This window comes from Musa acuminata, chromosome BXJ1-10 (assembly GCF_036884655.1).
Source record: "Musa acuminata AAA Group cultivar baxijiao chromosome BXJ1-10, Cavendish_Baxijiao_AAA, whole genome shotgun sequence".
Lineage (NCBI taxonomy): Eukaryota > Viridiplantae > Streptophyta > Magnoliopsida > Zingiberales > Musaceae > Musa > Musa acuminata.
Genome location: NC_088336.1, coordinates 21,188,898 through 21,206,880, shown reverse-complemented (window position 1 = coordinate 21,206,880; position 17,983 = coordinate 21,188,898). Strand labels below are relative to the sequence as shown.

The 17,983-nt window shown below is 40.8% G+C and overlaps 5 long non-coding RNA genes across 5 annotated transcripts; all 5 read left to right on the top strand.

Moving 5' to 3' along the window:
• The first annotated feature begins 568 nt into the window (after positions 1-568).
• Positions 569-1,341, top strand: LOC104000361 (uncharacterized). Its single transcript, XR_010480251.1, has 2 exons — positions 569-723; positions 943-1,341. It is a non-coding gene; the product is annotated as an uncharacterized LOC104000361 (long non-coding RNA).
• Positions 1,342-4,631: 3,290 nt separating this feature from the next.
• On the top strand, positions 4,632-5,794 carry LOC135594973 (uncharacterized). The gene is made up of 2 exons (XR_010480250.1): positions 4,632-5,210; positions 5,347-5,794. It is a non-coding gene; the product is annotated as an uncharacterized LOC135594973 (long non-coding RNA).
• Positions 5,795-7,875: 2,081 nt separating this feature from the next.
• On the top strand, positions 7,876-8,648 carry LOC135594971 (uncharacterized). Its single transcript, XR_010480249.1, has 2 exons — positions 7,876-8,030; positions 8,250-8,648. It is a non-coding gene; the product is annotated as an uncharacterized LOC135594971 (long non-coding RNA).
• Positions 8,649-11,931: 3,283 nt separating this feature from the next.
• On the top strand, positions 11,932-13,084 carry LOC135594970 (uncharacterized). The gene is made up of 2 exons (XR_010480248.1): positions 11,932-12,500; positions 12,637-13,084. It is a non-coding gene; the product is annotated as an uncharacterized LOC135594970 (long non-coding RNA).
• Positions 13,085-15,178: 2,094 nt separating this feature from the next.
• LOC135594969 (uncharacterized) lies at positions 15,179-15,951 on the top strand. Its single transcript, XR_010480247.1, has 2 exons — positions 15,179-15,333; positions 15,553-15,951. It is a non-coding gene; the product is annotated as an uncharacterized LOC135594969 (long non-coding RNA).
• Positions 15,952-17,983: the final 2,032 nt, after the last annotated feature.

The following is a 17,983-nucleotide window of genomic DNA, read 5'->3' as shown; positions in this document are numbered from 1 at the left end:
ATGTAGATGGAGCTCGTCGTCTGAGGCAATGGAAGGAGATAGTGGTGCTGTTGGGCTCAACCATCCGGCCACCGTGTTCAAGTTTATCATATTTACTCACCGGCTGCGTCGGAAGTCCTCGCATCTCGTTCCTAGCAAACAATTAATTGCACTGCATGAAAGCAATAAAAAAAAGGAAGAGCACGGAATATGCATGTTTCACGTTTCCGTGAGATTTTAGGACGGTGGTGGTGGGGGGTGCAATTCTTCCTTGCTGTATGTATACATCAGCTCATACTTATCCAAACTAGACTGGTGGGCTATAAATACCCTCATCCAATGCCCTTCCCAGCACCAAGTCCTGCAATAGCATCTTCTGCCGCCAAGGGAGTGTGCGCGTCCATTCATTATTCTCAGTTGCTGCTAATATGGTGAGTGGCGTTGTTAGTCTTCAAAATTCCATCCCTTTTCTGAGTTCTTCAACTACACTTGCTCGTATACTACAACATAGATGGATGGATGGATGACATGTGGTGTTTATTCTGATGCACGCAGGGGAGAATGGTGAAGGTGGGGCCATGGGGTGGCAACGGAGGGAATGCGTGGGATATGGGACAAGCCGACCACATTACCAAACTTCGAATCTATTACGGAGATAACATTGTGGGGTTGGAGATTACCTACATTCTTAACGGTAATTCCCACACCTACAAACGTGGAACCACCACCGGCGCTTCCAAGGAGGTATATCTATACATCTATGTGTATATAAATACACACTCATCAACTTCGTGTCTTTGTCCAACCATATAAACTGGTTCAACCAGCTGAATGTTTTCTAGCAACACGTTTGGTAGTCAAACCAATTTCTCTTGAAAATACATTGCAATATTAGATGCGTTTCAATTAGTTTTCTTTTTCCCATTGTTTGTTTCTCGTTAAATCCTTGATCGTTTTTTGCAGATCATCCTTGAGGAGGACGAGTACTTCACTTCTATCTCCGGATATTTTCATGCATTATCCAATTATCAGCGACATGCAATTGTGATGTTGCTTACTCTTGATACTAACAAGGGTGCATCCATAAGTGTCGGTAACAAGACGGGCACTTCTTTCGCCCTTACTTTAGAAGAGGGGAGTAGGATTCTGGGCTTCTTTGGGCGAGCTGGTACAGCCATTGACGCTATTGGGATTCACTGCTCATTGCCTAACTAAGTGTTTGCACAGGCACTGGCTCCTGTTCCTATCTATGGAATGATGTAATAAATAAGCAACGATGACTATTATGGTTCTTGCCATCATCGTTGTTATCCTTGTCATTCGGTGTTGCTTTCAATAAATAATGAATTGTTCTCGAATCCACTTTGATATCTTATCATTACTTGTTGTGCCTTTCGTGATGGAATCCACGGCTCTTGTTTGACGATAATCACTTCCTATGTATGTCCAATTTTGTCAAAGAGCTAGCAGATGACCTTCTATTGATTGATTGTTAAGGTGCCAAAGTTGCTAATAGTTTTAGTATAAGTTATTTCCTTAGCTATTTGGATTAGAGTTATCACCATGATTGAAAGATTGATAGTGTAATAGAAGATGATGGCTCTACGTATTATCATGTATCCATAAGACATCTTGTTCGATCCTTTGTTGATGTCATTATTGCTTTGATTGCTCTTTGATTTAGATTTTTGATTGAATTGAGCTATGATAATTGGTCATGTCATCCTCTTTTCTCTTTTCAAATATTATTAATGATCAATCAACTTGTCATACAGTTCTTTAAACGACATCGGTAAGTCTGATACATGAATTATTGATGTCAGTTTCTTATATTCGTCCCCTAGGCCATTGAGAATATGAATAGTAACTTCTTCATCACTTAGGGGATGACTTATAAAAGCTAAGTCATCTATAATAATTTTTATATCTTGTATATAATCAATAATAATACTTCCTTCTTGTGTTGTTTTCATCATAATCGATACAAGAGTTAGCATGCACATGCGAGAGCGATTGACGAGGGTGGTTTGTAACTTTGACAATGCTTCTACTGTAGTATTGTACAAAGATATTAGTGGTGCTATGAAGCTAGTGATTGAGGCTTGAATTGCTTATAGAAAAAGACGTTCTTTTCGTAGCCACGGATCATGATTTGTTATTGGGATGGGTTCTCTAGGTATTTAGATTTTTTCTGGTGAATAACTGAGAGAGCCATCGATGTAGCCTAATAGTTCATATCCAAAAAGAAGAATAGAGAATTGTGCTTGCCAAGATATATAATTGCAGCTTTTGAATAGCTTGAAGTGGATTAGAGTTGCAGCATTGATGAATATAAGTATTGTATGTTGAGGAGAACTACTGTTTCCTGAGGATACATTAATTGGAGCGTCAGATGTAGATGAAAAAGACATGCTTAACATATGAATTAATTTTGCGAATATCGAGGGGGATTTGGAGCGCTCGACCTCCTACTATGCAACCTGCTTCTTCTCGACAGCGTTGGCGAACTTGACGTCCTAGGAGAGTTGGGTGATGGCGACGTGTCTCTCCTACTGGCACGAGCAATAAGAAATTTGGAGCGCTCAGCCTCCTACCATGCAACCTACTTCTTCTCGACGTTATTGAAGAACTCAATGGAGGTCTAGTCATGACCAGAGGATTTTAGTCGCCGAAGGAGGAGGAGGAGCAGTAGTGAGGAGTTACGATGAGTAGCGGCAATAGTGTCACGACCCGAGTCTGATAAGCTAACTGGCCAATAACTCCATTTTGGTCCTTCAACCACAGACCAAAATGCTTAAGCGGGAGTTAACGTAGTACACTCATCAGGCCCTTATAAGCTAATCATACACATTGCCCACTTCCGATGTGGGACTAATGGGATGTTACAATATCCCCAACTCAATTAGCTTGACGTCCTCGTCAAGGCCCGACATAACCCAGATCGAACCCTAGCATAGGGCATATGAGGATTAACTCAGTGGTGGCTCCACACCGTGATGAGTTCTCTGACTCCATCCATGGGTAGCCCTTTCCTACTCGAGCCCTCTCACCCTACCCAAATGCTAGGTCGACTCTGATACCAAATGTCACGACCCGAGTCTGATAAGCTAACTGGCCAATAACTCCATTTCGGTCCTTCAACCACGGACCAAAATGCTTAAGCGGGAGTTAACGTAGTACACTCATCATGCCCTTATAAGCTAATCATACACATTGCCCACTTCCGATGTGCGACTAATGGGATGTTACAAATAGATCCGAGGAAGAGTATAGGGTCGCTGGCGACGGGTCGAATGGAAGAGATAGAGGGGAGACGTTGGATCGTTCAAGGGGAGCATGGCCTTCGGCGACCGAAGTCGCAGCAATGACAGTAAATATAATACGTCACCGAGCAAGATTTTGCGATCCGAGAAGAATTGTCAAACAGAATAGTGAAATCGACAGATTGTGAGAGATCCGGCTTAGGAGATGGATCGCCGAGCAGAAGAGAAAATCGGTAGTGGCAAATCAGTAGAGAAGAGGGATTACAGTCGTCAGACAATGAGGAAGGTCAATGTTTTGCTCGAGACAACAGGTACTCTGATACCATGTAGAATTGAGTAATATATTGTGAAAGGGATGAATTTTATTCATTGAGGTGATTGAGAAAGAGATTTCCGTCGATCAAATGCTCAAATCACGTAATCAGATCAGTTACGCAAATTCATGATTTATCCTCAAATCAAAGATTGATTGAGGATATAAGGAAACAAGGATGTTATTCCACGTGTGCCTCTCTCATATATACTATCAGATATAAGTTTACTTCTTCCCCATCATATATGGTAATTCTTGGGGATAGGAGTAGGATGATCATAATGTGTCCACAAATGATGATTTTTCAAATGAATATGTTGAAAAAGAGTCGTTAATGAGATGAAGAATTTGTGCTCCTCCCGTGTACGTACACAGGCTTTTCCCAGCTCGCTATTGGTTACATAACACATTAATATCTATTTTTTAATAAATTATATATATCTTTAGGGGTTCATCTATGTTTTGATAGGATACACCTTCAATATCAACCATTAAATTATTATATCGCAAGTCTCAGAAAAAATAGAAAATAGAAAATTGCTCGATCTATATTTCATCGCCGCATTGTAAGGACGCCACATGGTCAGCTTGGAAGATTAAGTTTCGAAGTTGAATTCCCATCCAAACTGTACTGTGAGAAAGTAAGTTGGTCGGATATGCATGCATATCTCATGTAATGTAAAATTAGTATATCCAACCATGTTACCGAATCCTACCTCGCATGACATAATCTGCTCGTCTCGATCCGTGGGACGCGGAGTCTCAATTGTTTGCGGAGGTGCCATGTCCATATGCAAAACGGCAAGGAGAAGTCGAGGTTTGAGGCTCGAGATGCGCAGCATGTGGAGGTTCGAGGTCGCCCTCTCAGGCGATGGAAAGAGATAAGGTTGTCTGTACGATGCACCGGCTCTCTTCGCAGTCCTCGTAACTTGTTTCCGCATGTTTCACGTTTCATATAGGAGAAGACGTAATCTTTGCTACACAACATGTTTCACGTTTCATGCATGGGAGAAGGAAGGATCTCATTTTAGATTATGTGTCTTGATGTACTACGGGAGGGAAGGCGCATTAATGTGTGTATCCATCAGTTCTCGCGCACGAAACTCACGTTTGTTTGCTTACCTACGCGCGAGATCTGTTGGCAGGCATCGAAGCAAAAGGGCCACTGCCTCCTAATACTTATCCAAACTCAGGGCTGCAGGGCTATAAGTACCCCCACTCGTTGCTCTTCTTCTTCAAGCGCATCCATACCTGCAATACATACTAATATCTTCCGCAGAAGTAGTTCATACAAGTCGGATAATGGTGCGATGCTTGATTCCATTTCTTATCATCTTCATAGATTTTCTTGTGTGTTAATTTGGGGCAGGCCATGCTTGCATGCCTGCCTGTATATACATCTTTTGTCGCTATATATGGTATTAATTTGGTGGTGGTTTCGTTGCTGGCGGCCGGTGCGGTTGCAGGCGGGCGTGCTCCAGCAAGGACCATGGGGTGGCAACGGCGGCAAAACCTGGAATATGGGACGGGCGGATCACATTAGCAACGTCAAAATTCATTACAACGATGCCGTATTCGCGTTTGACTTCACCTTCACCGTCGACGGCAAGAAGAAGACCATCCACGTCGGAGGCGATGCACCCCAGTACAATGAGGTACTGTCAAAGCTGAAAACATGCGTTTAGTATTTATTGATCAAAGGTTACAATTAATTATTCCTAGGATACTAGCGAATTCCCTAACTATTTTTTGGTGGGTTATGTCTAACTACATCTTTGATTGCTTGTATAGATTACTCTAGAGGAGGACGAATACTTCACTTTCATCTCTGGATATTTCAAGACGATGTGGACGACAGACGTTTTCATAACACAACTTACCCTTGAGACCAACAAGGGCAATTCTGTGAGCGCCGGCAATACGATCGGTAGTCATTTCTCCCTAAATCTGGAGGATGAGGGTAAGATTCTAGGCTTCTTCGGACGTGAAGGTTCTACCATCGATGCCATCGAGGCAATCGGAGTTTACTGCACTATACCTAATTAAACACACGTCACGCCTTGGTGTCTGTGTCTTAGTCTGCTGCAATGTATCTGCTTGGTTGCAGCGATAAATAAGTGGCAGCAATCGTTGTGTTTCTTTGAATAAAACAAGAAATATGTTACGGGTCCACCGGTTATTGTACGCTAATTGACGATATGATGATAGTTGAATCCAATCGGTGGTTGCATTCCTATGACATTTCGCGTACATATGAACAATATATCATCGTGGAAACCGTTCTTGTGATATGATTTGGGTAATGTAAGTCTTTTTTTAGTCCAAAGTAAAATATAATAATAATTTTTAAGAATGTCTAATACTTATTTATTCTCGGATATCCAATCAACGAGCATAAAATATTCCATGGGTCACTCCTTTCTTTTAAAATGAGGAAGATTTTATTACTCCAGAGTGATTGGCCAACCGAATAGCCACCTTGTTTTGCTCCTTTGTACATGTAAAAACTTGTAGTCCTCGAAATTATGTAACAAATATTTAATGTCAGTGACCGGACTGTGAAGTGTCCATGGTACAATGAAGTTGCATTGAATTTGTACTACGAATTCAAAATTTGATTTTATGACGATACGCCAAATAGCATCATTTCGTGAAGTCGCTTTCAAACCCTCCTGGATCACCACGACGCTTCATATGACGTAATACCTTTTTATTATATTTACCTATCACCAATAAAGATAATACGGGTAGCAAATCATGCAAAACATATCCTAAACCGCCATCTATTCCATTACAATTTAGTTTGAACCATCCTTGACAAGATTTTGTCCATTCAATTTATATATTACTTATCTGTTGAATAGACCTCTCAAGTTTATGAACCCTGTCATTAGCCAAAATGCATGTCATGATTTTATGGAAAAGAAAAGTTGGGGAACTGAGTAGTGTGAGCATAAAGGATCTCATTTTGAGTTCTCTAGGGCCACTACAAGCTAATGTAACTTGTATTCAAATACAAACCCATAACTCTTGTACCAATACTTTCTCATTCATACAGTCATTGTCACAATGTTTTTTCTTTTTCTTTGCAAATGTAAGTGGCGACGATGAGATTTGATTTGGTATATTTGCTATAAAGAGTCAAAATATTTACTAGGTTCGTCATCTAACATCTTCAAAATATACCAGATTTTATACGCATGAGCGCGTAACTCTCTTTACCTAGTTATGACATCTAATACTTTATTTCAATACTTGCTTCTGCTAGGATTGATTTTTATTTTAGAGTCTATATATTATTTTTCTTCGATAAAAACTTAAACTTTAGTAATGATGATAGAAATAAATGATATAGTTCACATTAGAGTGAACCAACATATTATTAAGTCAGGAGATCTGGCTCCTCGCCATTTAATAATAGGATTCATATTCCTTAGATAACTGAAAATTATATTTAAAAACAATTCTTTATCGATTAGGATTTGTATGTTCAAAATAATATTAGAGGTGTCAATAAGAAATAATCAAAGTTATTTTCTTGATAGATAATTTTCCTAACCACACCTCACCTTGGTGACAATAATGGGCATGCTTCTGTCATGACAAGTACGAGACGAAGAAGTTAGAGGCTCTAAGCACTAAGCAGGCAGGCGGTGGAAAATGGAGCCCGTCCTTTCTCATCTGAAGGAAGGAGACGTGGCGGCCGACCACCAAATCCATGTTTCCTTATAATTGGAGGTTATCCACAAGGACAAGATGTAGATGGAGCTCGTCGTCTGAGGCAATGGAAGGAGATAGTGGTGCTGTTGGGCTCAACCATCCGGCCACCGTGTTCAAGTTTATCATATTTACTCACCGGCTGCGTCGGAAGTCCTCGCATCTCGTTCCTAGCAAACAATTAATTGCACTGCATGAAAGCAATAAAAAAAAGGAAGAGCACGGAATATGCATGTTTCACGTTTCCGTGAGATTTTAGGACGGTGGTGGTGGGGGGTGCAATTCTTCCTTGCTGTATGTATACATCAGCTCATACTTATCCAAACTAGACTGGTGGGCTATAAATACCCTCATCCAATGCCCTTCCCAGCACCAAGTCCTGCAATAGCATCTTCTGCCGCCAAGGGAGTGTGCGCGTCCATTCATTATTCTCAGTTGCTGCTAATATGGTGAGTGGCGTTGTTAGTCTTCAAAATTCCATCCCTTTTCTCACTTCTTCAACTACACTTGCTCGTATACTACAACATAGATGGATGGATGACATGTGGTGTTTATTCTGATGCACGCAGGGGAGAATGGTGAAGGTGGGGCCATGGGGTGGCAACGGAGGGAATGCGTGGGATATGGGACAAGCCGACCACATTACCAAACTTCGAATCTATTACGGAGATAACATTGTGGGGTTGGAGATTACCTACATTCTTAACGGTAATTCCCACACCTACAAACGTGGAACCACCACCGGCGCTTCCAAGGAGGTATATCTATACATCTATGTGTATATAAATACACACTCATCAACTTCGTGTCTTTGTCCAACCATATAAACTGGTTCAACCAGCTGAATGTTTTCTAGCAACACGTTTGGTAGTCAAACCAATTTCTCTTGAAAATACATTGCAATATTAGATGTGTTTCAATTAGTTTTCTTTTTCCCATTGTTTGTTTCTCGTTAAATCCTTGATCGTTTTTTGCAGATCATCCTTGAGGAGGACGAGTACTTCACTTCTATCTCCGGATATTTTCATGCATTATCCAATTATCAGCGACATGCAATTGTGATGTTGCTTACTCTTGATACTAACAAGGGTGCATCCATAAGTGTCGGTAACAAGACGGGCACTTCTTTCGCCCTTACTTTAGAAGAGGGGAGTAGGATTCTGGGCTTCTTTGGGCGAGCTGGTACAGCCATTGACGCTATTGGGATTCACTGCTCATTGCCTAACTAAGTGTTTGCACAGGCACTGGCTCCTGTTCCTATCTATGGAATGATGTAATAAATAAGCAACGATGACTATTATGGTTCTTGCCATCATCGTTGTTATCCTTGTCATTCGGTGTTGCTTTCAATAAATAATGAATTGTTCTCGAATCCACTTTGATATCTTATCATTACTTGTTGTGCCTTTCGTGATGGAATCCACGGCTCTTGTTTGACGATAATCACTTCCTATGTATGTCCAATTTTGTCAAAGAGCTAGCAGATGACCTTCTAGTGATTGATTGTTAAGGTGACAAAGTTGCTAATAGTTTTAGTATAAGTTATTTCCTTAGCTTTTTGGATTAGAGTTATCACCATGATTGAAAGATTGATAGTGTAATAGAAGATGATGGCTCTACGTATTATCATGTATCCATAAGACATCTTGTTCGATCCTTTGTTGATGTCATTATTGCTTTGATTGCTCTTTGTTTTAGATTTTTGATTGAATTGAGCTATTATAGTTGGTCATGTCATCCTCTTTTCTCTTTTCAAATATTATTAATGATCAATCAACTTATCATACAGTTCTTTAAATGACATCGATGAGTCTCATACATGAATTATTGATGTCGGTTTCTTATATTCGTCTCCTAGGCCATTGAGAATATGAATAGTAACTTCTTCATCACTTAGAGAATGACTTATAAAAGCTAAGTCATCTATAATAATTTTTATATCTTGTATATAATCAATAATAAAACTTCCCTCTTGTGTTGTTTTCATCATAATCGATACGAGAGTTAGCATTAGAGTGCGAGAGCGATTGACGAGGGTGGTTTGTAACTTTGACAATGCTTCTACTGTAGTATTGTACAAAGATATTAGTGGTGCTATGAAGCTAGTAATCGAGACTTTAATTGCTTATAGAATAAGACATTCTTTTCGTAGCCACTGATCAGGATCTGTTATTGGGATGGGTTCTCTAGGTATTTAGATTTTTTCTGGTGAATAACTGAGAGAGCCGTCGATGTAGCCTAATAGTTCATATCCAAAAAGAATATTAGAGAATTGTGCTTGCCAAGATGTATAATTGCTGCTTTGGAATAGTTTGAAGTGGATTAGAGTTGCAGCATCGATGAATATAAGTATTGTATGTTGAGGAGAACTATTGTTTCCTGAGGAAACAATAATTGGAGCGTCAGATGTAGATGAAAAAGACATGCTTAGCATATGAACTAATTTAGCGAATATCGAGCGAGGAGGTCGCGGGCATTGGAGCAAATGGTTGCGGATTCGTCGTTGCTGATGTGACAAGCCAAGCATATGACGATGATGGAAACACTCAAATCTGCCCTTACCTCCTACTATGAAACCGGCTTCTTCTCGTCAGCGTTGGTGAACTTGACGTCCTAGGAGAGTTGGGTGATGGCAACGTGTCTCTCCTACTAGCACGAGCAATAAGAAATTTGGAGCGCTCAGCCTCCTACCGTGCAACCTACTTCTTCTCGACGTTATTGAAGAACTCAATGGAGGTCTAGTCATGACCAGAGGATTATAGTCGCCGAAGGAGGAGGAGCAGCAGTAGTGACGAGTTACGATGAGTAGCGGCAATAGTGTCACGACCCGAGTCTGATAAGCTAACTGGCCAATAACTCCATTTTGGTCCTTCAACCACGGACCAAAATGCTTAAGCGGGCCAATAACTCCATTTTGGTCCTTCAACCACGGACCAAAATGCTTAAGCGGGTGTTAACATAGTACACTCATCAGGCCCTTATAAGCTAATCATACACATTGCCCACTTCCGATGTGAGGTGGCTCCACGTCGTGATGAGTTCTCTGACTCCATCCACGGGTAACCCTTTCTTACTCTGATACCAAATGTCACGACCCGAGTCTGATAAGCTAATTGGCCAATAACTCCATTTTGGTCCTTCAACCACGGACCAAAATGCTTAAGCGGGAGTTAACATAGTACACTCATCAGGCCCTTATAAGCTAATCATACACATTGCCCACTTCCGATGTGGGACTAATGGGATGTTACAAATAGATCCGAGGAAGAGTATAGGGTCGTTGGCGACGGGTCGAATGGAAGAGATAGAGGGGAGACGTTGGATCGTTCAAGGGGAGCGTGGCCTTCGGCGACCGAAGTCACAGCAATGACAGTAAATATAATACGTCACCGAGCAAGATTTTGCGATCCGAGAAGAATTGGCAAACAGAATAGTGAAATCGACAGATTGTGAGAGATCCGGCTTAGGAGATGCATCGCCGAGCAGAAGAGAAAATCGGTAGTTGCAAATCAGTAGAGAAGAGGGATTACAGTCGCCATACAATGAGGAAGGTCAATGTTTTGCTCGAGACAACAGGTACTCTGATACCATGTAGAATTGGGTAATATATTGTGAAAGGGATGAATTTTATTCATTGAGGTGATTGAGGAAGAGATTTCCGTCGATCAAATGCTCAAATCACGAAATCAGATACGCAAACTCGTGATTTATCCTCAAATCAAAGATTGATTGAGGATATAAGGAAGCAAGGATGTTATTCCACGTGTGCCTCTCTCATATATACTATCAGATATAAGTTTACTTCTTCCCCATCATATATGGTAATTCTTCGGGATAGGAGTAGGATGATCATAATGTGTCCACAAATGATGATTTTTCAAATGAATATGTTGAAAAAGAGTCGTTAATGAGATGAAGAATTTGTGCTCCTCCCGTGTACGTACACAGGCTTTTCCCAGCTCGCTATTGGTTACATAACACAATAATATCTATTCTTTAAGAAATTATATATATCTTGAGGGGTTCATCTATGTTTTTATAGGATACACCGTCAATACCAACCATTAGATTATTATATCACAAGTCTCATAAAAAATAGAAAATAGAAAATTGCTCGGTCTATATTTAATCGCCGCATTGTAAGGACGCCACATGGTCAGCTTGGAAGATTAAGTTTCGAAGTTGAATTCCCATCCAAACTGTACTGTGAGAAAGTAAGTTGGTCGGATATGCATGCATATCTCATGTAATGTAAAATTAGTATATCCAACCATGTTACCGAATCCTACCTCGCATGACATAATCTGCTCGTCTCGATCTGTGGGACGCGGAGTCTCAATTGTTTGCGGAAGTGCCATGTCCATATGCAAAACGGCAAGGAGAAGTCGAGGTTTGAGGCTCGAGATGCGCAGCATGTGGAGGTTCGAGGTCGCCCTCTCAGGCGATGGAAAGAGATAAGGTTGTCTGTACGATGCACCGGCTCTCTTCGCAGTCCTCGTAACTTGTTTCCGCATGTTTCACGTTTCATATAGGAGAAGACGTAATCTTTGCTACACAACATGTTTCACGTTTCATGCATGGGAGAAGGAAGGATCTCATTTTAGATTATATGTCTTGATGTACTGCGGGAGGGAAGGCGCATTAATGTGTGTATCCATCAGTTCTCGCGCACGAAACTCACGTTTGTTTGCTTACCTACGCGCGAGATCTGTTGGCAGGCATCGAAGCAAAAGGGCCACTGCCTCCTAATACTTATCCAAACTCAGGGCTGCAGGGCTATAAGTACCCCCGCTCGTTGCTCTTCGTCTTCAAGCGCATCCATACCTGCAATACATACTAATATCTTCCGCAGAAGTAGTTCATACAAGTCGGATAATGGTGCGATGCTTGATTCCATTTCTTATCATCTTCATAGATTTTCTTGTGTGTTAATTTGGGGCAGGCCATGCTTGCATGCCTGCCTGTATATACATCTTTTGTCGCTATATATGGTATTAATTTGGTGGTGGTTTCGTTGCTGGCGGCCGGTGCGGTTGCAGGCGGGCGTGCTCCAGCAAGGACCATGGGGTGGCAACGGCGGCAAAACCTGGAATATGGGACAGGCGGATCACATTAGCAACGTCAAAATTCATTACAACGATGCCGTATTCGCGTTTGACTTCACCTTCACCGTCGACGGCAAGAAGAAGACCATCCACGTCGGAGGCGATGCACCCCAGTACAATGAGGTACTGTCAAAGCTGAAAACATGCGTTTAGTATTTATTGATCAAAGGTTACAATTAATTATTCCTAGGATACTAGCGAATTCCCTAACTATTTTTTGGTGGGTTATGTCTAACTACATCTTTGATTGCTTGTATAGATTACTCTAGAGGAGGACGAATACTTCACTTTCATCTCTGGATATTTCAAGACGATGTGGACGACAGACGTTTTCATAACACAACTTACCCTTGAGACCAACAAGGGCAATTCTGTGAGCGCCGGCAATACGATCGGTAGTCATTTCTCCCTAAATCTGGAGGATGAGGGTAAGATTCTAGGCTTCTTCGGACGTGAAGGTTCTACCATCGATGCCATCGAGGCAATCGGAGTTTACTGCACTATACCTAATTAAACACACGTCACGCCTTGGTGTCTGTGTCTTAGTCTGCTGCAATGTATCTGCTTGGTTGCAGCGATAAATAAGTGGCAGCAATCGTTGTGTTTCTTTGAATAAAACAAGAAATATGTTACGGGTCCACCGGTTATTGTACGCTAATTGACGATATGATGATAGTTGAATCCAATCGGTGGTTGCATTCCTATGACATTTCGCGTACATATGAACAATATATCATCGTGGAAACCGTTCTTGTGATATGATTTGGGTAATGTAAGTCTTTTTTTAGTCCAAAGTAAAATATAATAATAATTTTTAAGAATGTCTAATACTTATTTATTCTCGGATATCCAATCAACGAGCATAAAATATTCCATGGGTCACTCCCTTCTTTTAAAATGAGGAAGATTTTATTCCTCCAGAGTGATTGGCCAACCGAATAGCCACCCGGTTATGCTCCTTATGTACGGGTATAAACTTGTAGTCCTCGAAATTATGTAACAAATATTTAATGTCAGTGACCGGACTGTGAAGTGTCCATGGTACAATGAAGTTGCATTGAATTTGTACGATGAATTCAAAATTCGATTTTATGACGATACGCCAAATAGCATCATTTCGTGAAGCCGCTTTCGAACCCTCCTGGATCACCACGACGCTTCATATGACGTAATGCCTTTTTATTATATTTACCTATCACCAATAAAGATAATACGGGTAGCAAATCATGCAAAACATATCCTAAACCGCCATCTATTCCATTAAACGGACCATCACAATTTAGTTTGAACCATCCTTGACAAGATTTTGTCCATTCAATTTATATATAACTTATCCGTTGAATAGACCTCTCAAGTTTATGAACCCTGTCATTAGCCAAAATGCATGTCATGATTTTATGGAAAAGAAAAGTTGGGGAACTGAGTAGTGTGAGCATAAAGGATCTCATTTTGAGTTCTCTAGGGCCACTACAAGCTAATGTAACTTGTATTCAAATACAAACCCATAACTCTTGTACCAATACTTTCTCATTCATACAGTCATTGTCACAATGTTTTTTCTTTTTCTTTGCAAATGTAAGTGGCGACGATGAGATTTGATTTGGTATATTTGCTATAAAGAGTCAAAATATTTACTAGGTTCGTCATCTAACATCTTCAAAATATACCAGATTTTATACGCATGAGCGCGTAACTCTCTTTACCTAGTTATGACATCTAATACTTTATTTCAATACTTGCTTCTGCTAGGATTGATTTTTATTTTAGAGTCTATATATTATTTTTCTTCGAAAAAAACTTAAACTTTAGTAATGATGATAGAAATAAATGATATAGTTCACATTAGAGTGAACCAAAATATTATTAAGTCAGGAGATCAGGCTCCTCGCCATTTAATAATAGGATTCATATTCCTTAGATAACTGAAAATTATATTTAAAAACAATTCTTTATCGATTAGGATTTGTATGTTCAAAATAATATTAGAGGTGTCAATAAGAAATAATCAAAGTTATTTTCTTGATAGATAATTTTCCTAACCACACCTCACCTTGGTGACAATAATGGGCATGCTTCTGTCATGACAAGTACGAGACGAAGAAGTTAGAGGCTCTAAGCACTAAGCGGGCAGGCGGTGGAAAATGGAGCCCGTCCTTTCTCATCTGAAGGAAGGAGACGTGGCGGCCGACCACCAAATCCATGTTTCCTTATAATTGGAGGTTATCCACAAGGACAAGATGTAGATGGAGCTCGTCGTCTGAGGCAATGGAAGGAGATAGTGGTGCTGTTGGGCTCAACCATCCGGCCACCGTGTTCAAGTTTATCATATTTACTCACCGACTGCGTCGGAAGTCCTCGCATCTCGTTCCTATCAAACAATTAATTGCACTGCATGAAAGCAATAAAAAAAAGGAAGAGCACGGTATATGCATGTTTCACGTTTCCGTGAGATTTTAGGACGGTGGTGGTGGGGGGTGCAATTCTTCCTTGCTGTATGTATACATCAGCTCATACTTATCCAAACTAGACTGGTGGGCTATAAATACCCTCATCCAATGCCCTTCCCAGCACCAAGTCCTGCAATAGCATCTTCTGCCGCCAAGGGAGTGTGCGCGTCCATTCATTATTCTCAGTTGCTGCTAATATGGTGAGTGGCGTTGTTAGTCTTCAAAATTCCATCCCTTTTCTCACTTCTTCAACTACACTTGCTCGTATACTACAACATAGATGGATGGATGACATGTGGTGTTTATTCTGATGCACGCAGGGGAGAATGGTGAAGGTGGGGCCATGGGGTGGCAACGGAGGGAATGCGTGGGATATGGGACAAGCCGACCACATTACCAAACTTCGAATCTATTACGGAGATAACATTGTGGGGTTGGAGATTACCTACATTCTTAACGGTAATTCCCACACCTACAAACGTGGAACCACCACCGGCGCTTCCAAGGAGGTATATCTATACATCTATGTGTATATAAATACACACTCATCAACTTCGTGTCTTTGTCCAACCATATAAACTGGTTCAACCAGCTGAATGTTTTCTAGCAACACGTTTGGTAGTCAAACCAATTTCTCTTGAAAATACATTGCAATATTAGATGTGTTTCAATTAGTTTTCTTTTTCCCATTGTTTGTTTCTCGTTAAATCCTTGATCGTTTTTTGCAGATCATCCTTGAGGAGGACGAGTACTTCACTTCTATCTCCGGATATTTTCATGCATTATCCAATTATCAGCGACATGCAATTGTGATGTTGCTTACTCTTGATACTAACAAGGGTGCATCCATAAGTGTCGGTAACAAGACGGGCACTTCTTTCGCCCTTACTTTAGAAGAGGGGAGTAGGATTCTGGGCTTCTTTGGGCGAGCTGGTACAGCCATTGACGCTATTGGGATTCACTGCTCATTGCCTAACTAAGTGTTTGCACAGGCACTGGCTCCTGTTCCTATCTATGGAATGATGTAATAAATAAGCAACGATGACTATTATGGTTCTTGCCATCATCGTTGTTATCCTTGTCATTCGGTGTTGCTTTCAATAAATAATGAATTGTTCTCGAATCCACTTTGATATCTTATCATTACTTGTTGTGCCTTTCGTGATGGAATCCACGGCTCTTGTTTGACGATAATCACTTCCTATGTATGTCCAATTTTGTCAAAGAGCTAGCAGATGACCTTCTAGTGATTGATTGTTAAGGTGACAAAGTTGCTAATAGTTTTAGTATAAGTTATTTCCTTAGCTTTTTGGATTAGAGTTATCACCATGATTGAAAGATTGATAGTGTAATAGAAGATGATGGCTCTACGTATTATCATGTATCCATAAGACATCTTGATCGATCCTTTGTTGATGTCATTATTGCTTTGATTGCTCTTTGTTTTAGATTTTTGATTGAATTGAGCTATTATAGTTGGTCATGTCATCCTCTTTTCTCTTTTCAAATATTATTAATGATCAATCAACTTATCATACAGTTCTTTAAATGACATCGATGAGTCTCATACATGAATTATTGATGTCGGTTTCTTATATTCGTCTCCTAGGCCATTGAGAATATGAATAGTAACTTCTTCATCACTTAGAGGATGACTTATAAAAGCTAAGTCATCTATAATAATTTTTTATCTTGTATATAATCAATAATAAAACTTCCCTCTTGTGTTGTTTTCATCATAATCGATACGAGAGTTAGCATTAGAGTGCGAGAGCGATTGACGAGGGTGGTTTGTAACTTTGACAATGCTTCTACTATAGTATTGTACAAAGATATTAGTGGTGCTATGAAGCTAGTAATCGAGACTTTAATTGCTTATAGAATAAGACATTCTTTTCGTAGCCACTGATCAGGATCTGTTATTGGGATGGGTTCTCTAGGTATTTAGATTTTTTCTGGTGAATAACTGAGAGAGCCGTCGATGTAGCCTAATAGTTCATATCCAAAAAGAATATTAGAGAATTGTGCTTGCCAAGATGTATAATTGCTGCTTTGGAATAGTTTGAAGTGGATTAGAGTTGCAGCATCGATGAATATAAGTATTGTATGTTGAGGAGAACTATTGTTTCCTGAGGAAACAATAATTGGAGCGTCAGATGTAGATGAAAAAGACATGCTTAGCATATGAACTAATTTAGCGAATATCGAGCGAGGAGGTCGCGGGCATTGGAGCAAATGGTTGCGGATTCGTCGTTGCTGATGTGACAAGCCAAGCATATGACGATGATGGAAACACTCAAATCTGCCCTTACCTCCTACTATGAAACCGGCTTCTTCTCGTCAGCGTTGGTGAACTTGACGTCCTAGGAGAGTTGGGTGATGGCAACGTGTCTCTCCTACTAGCACGAGCAATAAGAAATTTGGAGCGCTCAGCCTCCTACCGTGCAACCTACTTCTTCTCGACGTTATTGAAGAACTCAATGGAGGTCTAGTCATGACCAGAGGATTATAGTCGCCGAAGGAGGAGGAGCAGCAGTAGTGACGAGTTACGATGAGTAGCGGCAATAGTGTCACGACCCGAGTCTGATAAGCTAACTGGCCAATAACTCCATTTTGGTCCTTCAACCACGGACCAAAATGCTTAAGCGGGCCAATAACTCCATTTTGATCCTTCAACCACGGACCAAAATGCTTAAGCGGGTGTTAACATAGTACACTCATCAGGCCCTTATAAGCTAATCATACACATTGCCCACTTCCGATGTGAGGAGGCCCTTATAAGCTAATCATACACATTGCCCACTTCCGATGTGAGGTGGCTCCACGTCGTGATGAGTTCTCTGACTCCATCCACGGGTAACCCTTTCTTACTCTGATACCAAATGTCACGACCCGAGTTTGATAAGCTAATTGGCCAATAACTCCATTTTGGTCCTTCAACCACGGACCAAAATGCTTAAGCGGGAGTTAACATAGTACACTCATCAGGCCCTTATAAGCTAATCATACACATTGCCCACTTCCGATGTGGGACTAATGGGATGTTACAAATAGATCCGAGGAAGAGTATAGGGTCGTTGGCGACGGGTCGAATGGAAGAGATAGAGGGGAGACGTTGGATCGTTCAAGGGGAGCGTGGCCTTCGGCGACCGAAGTCAC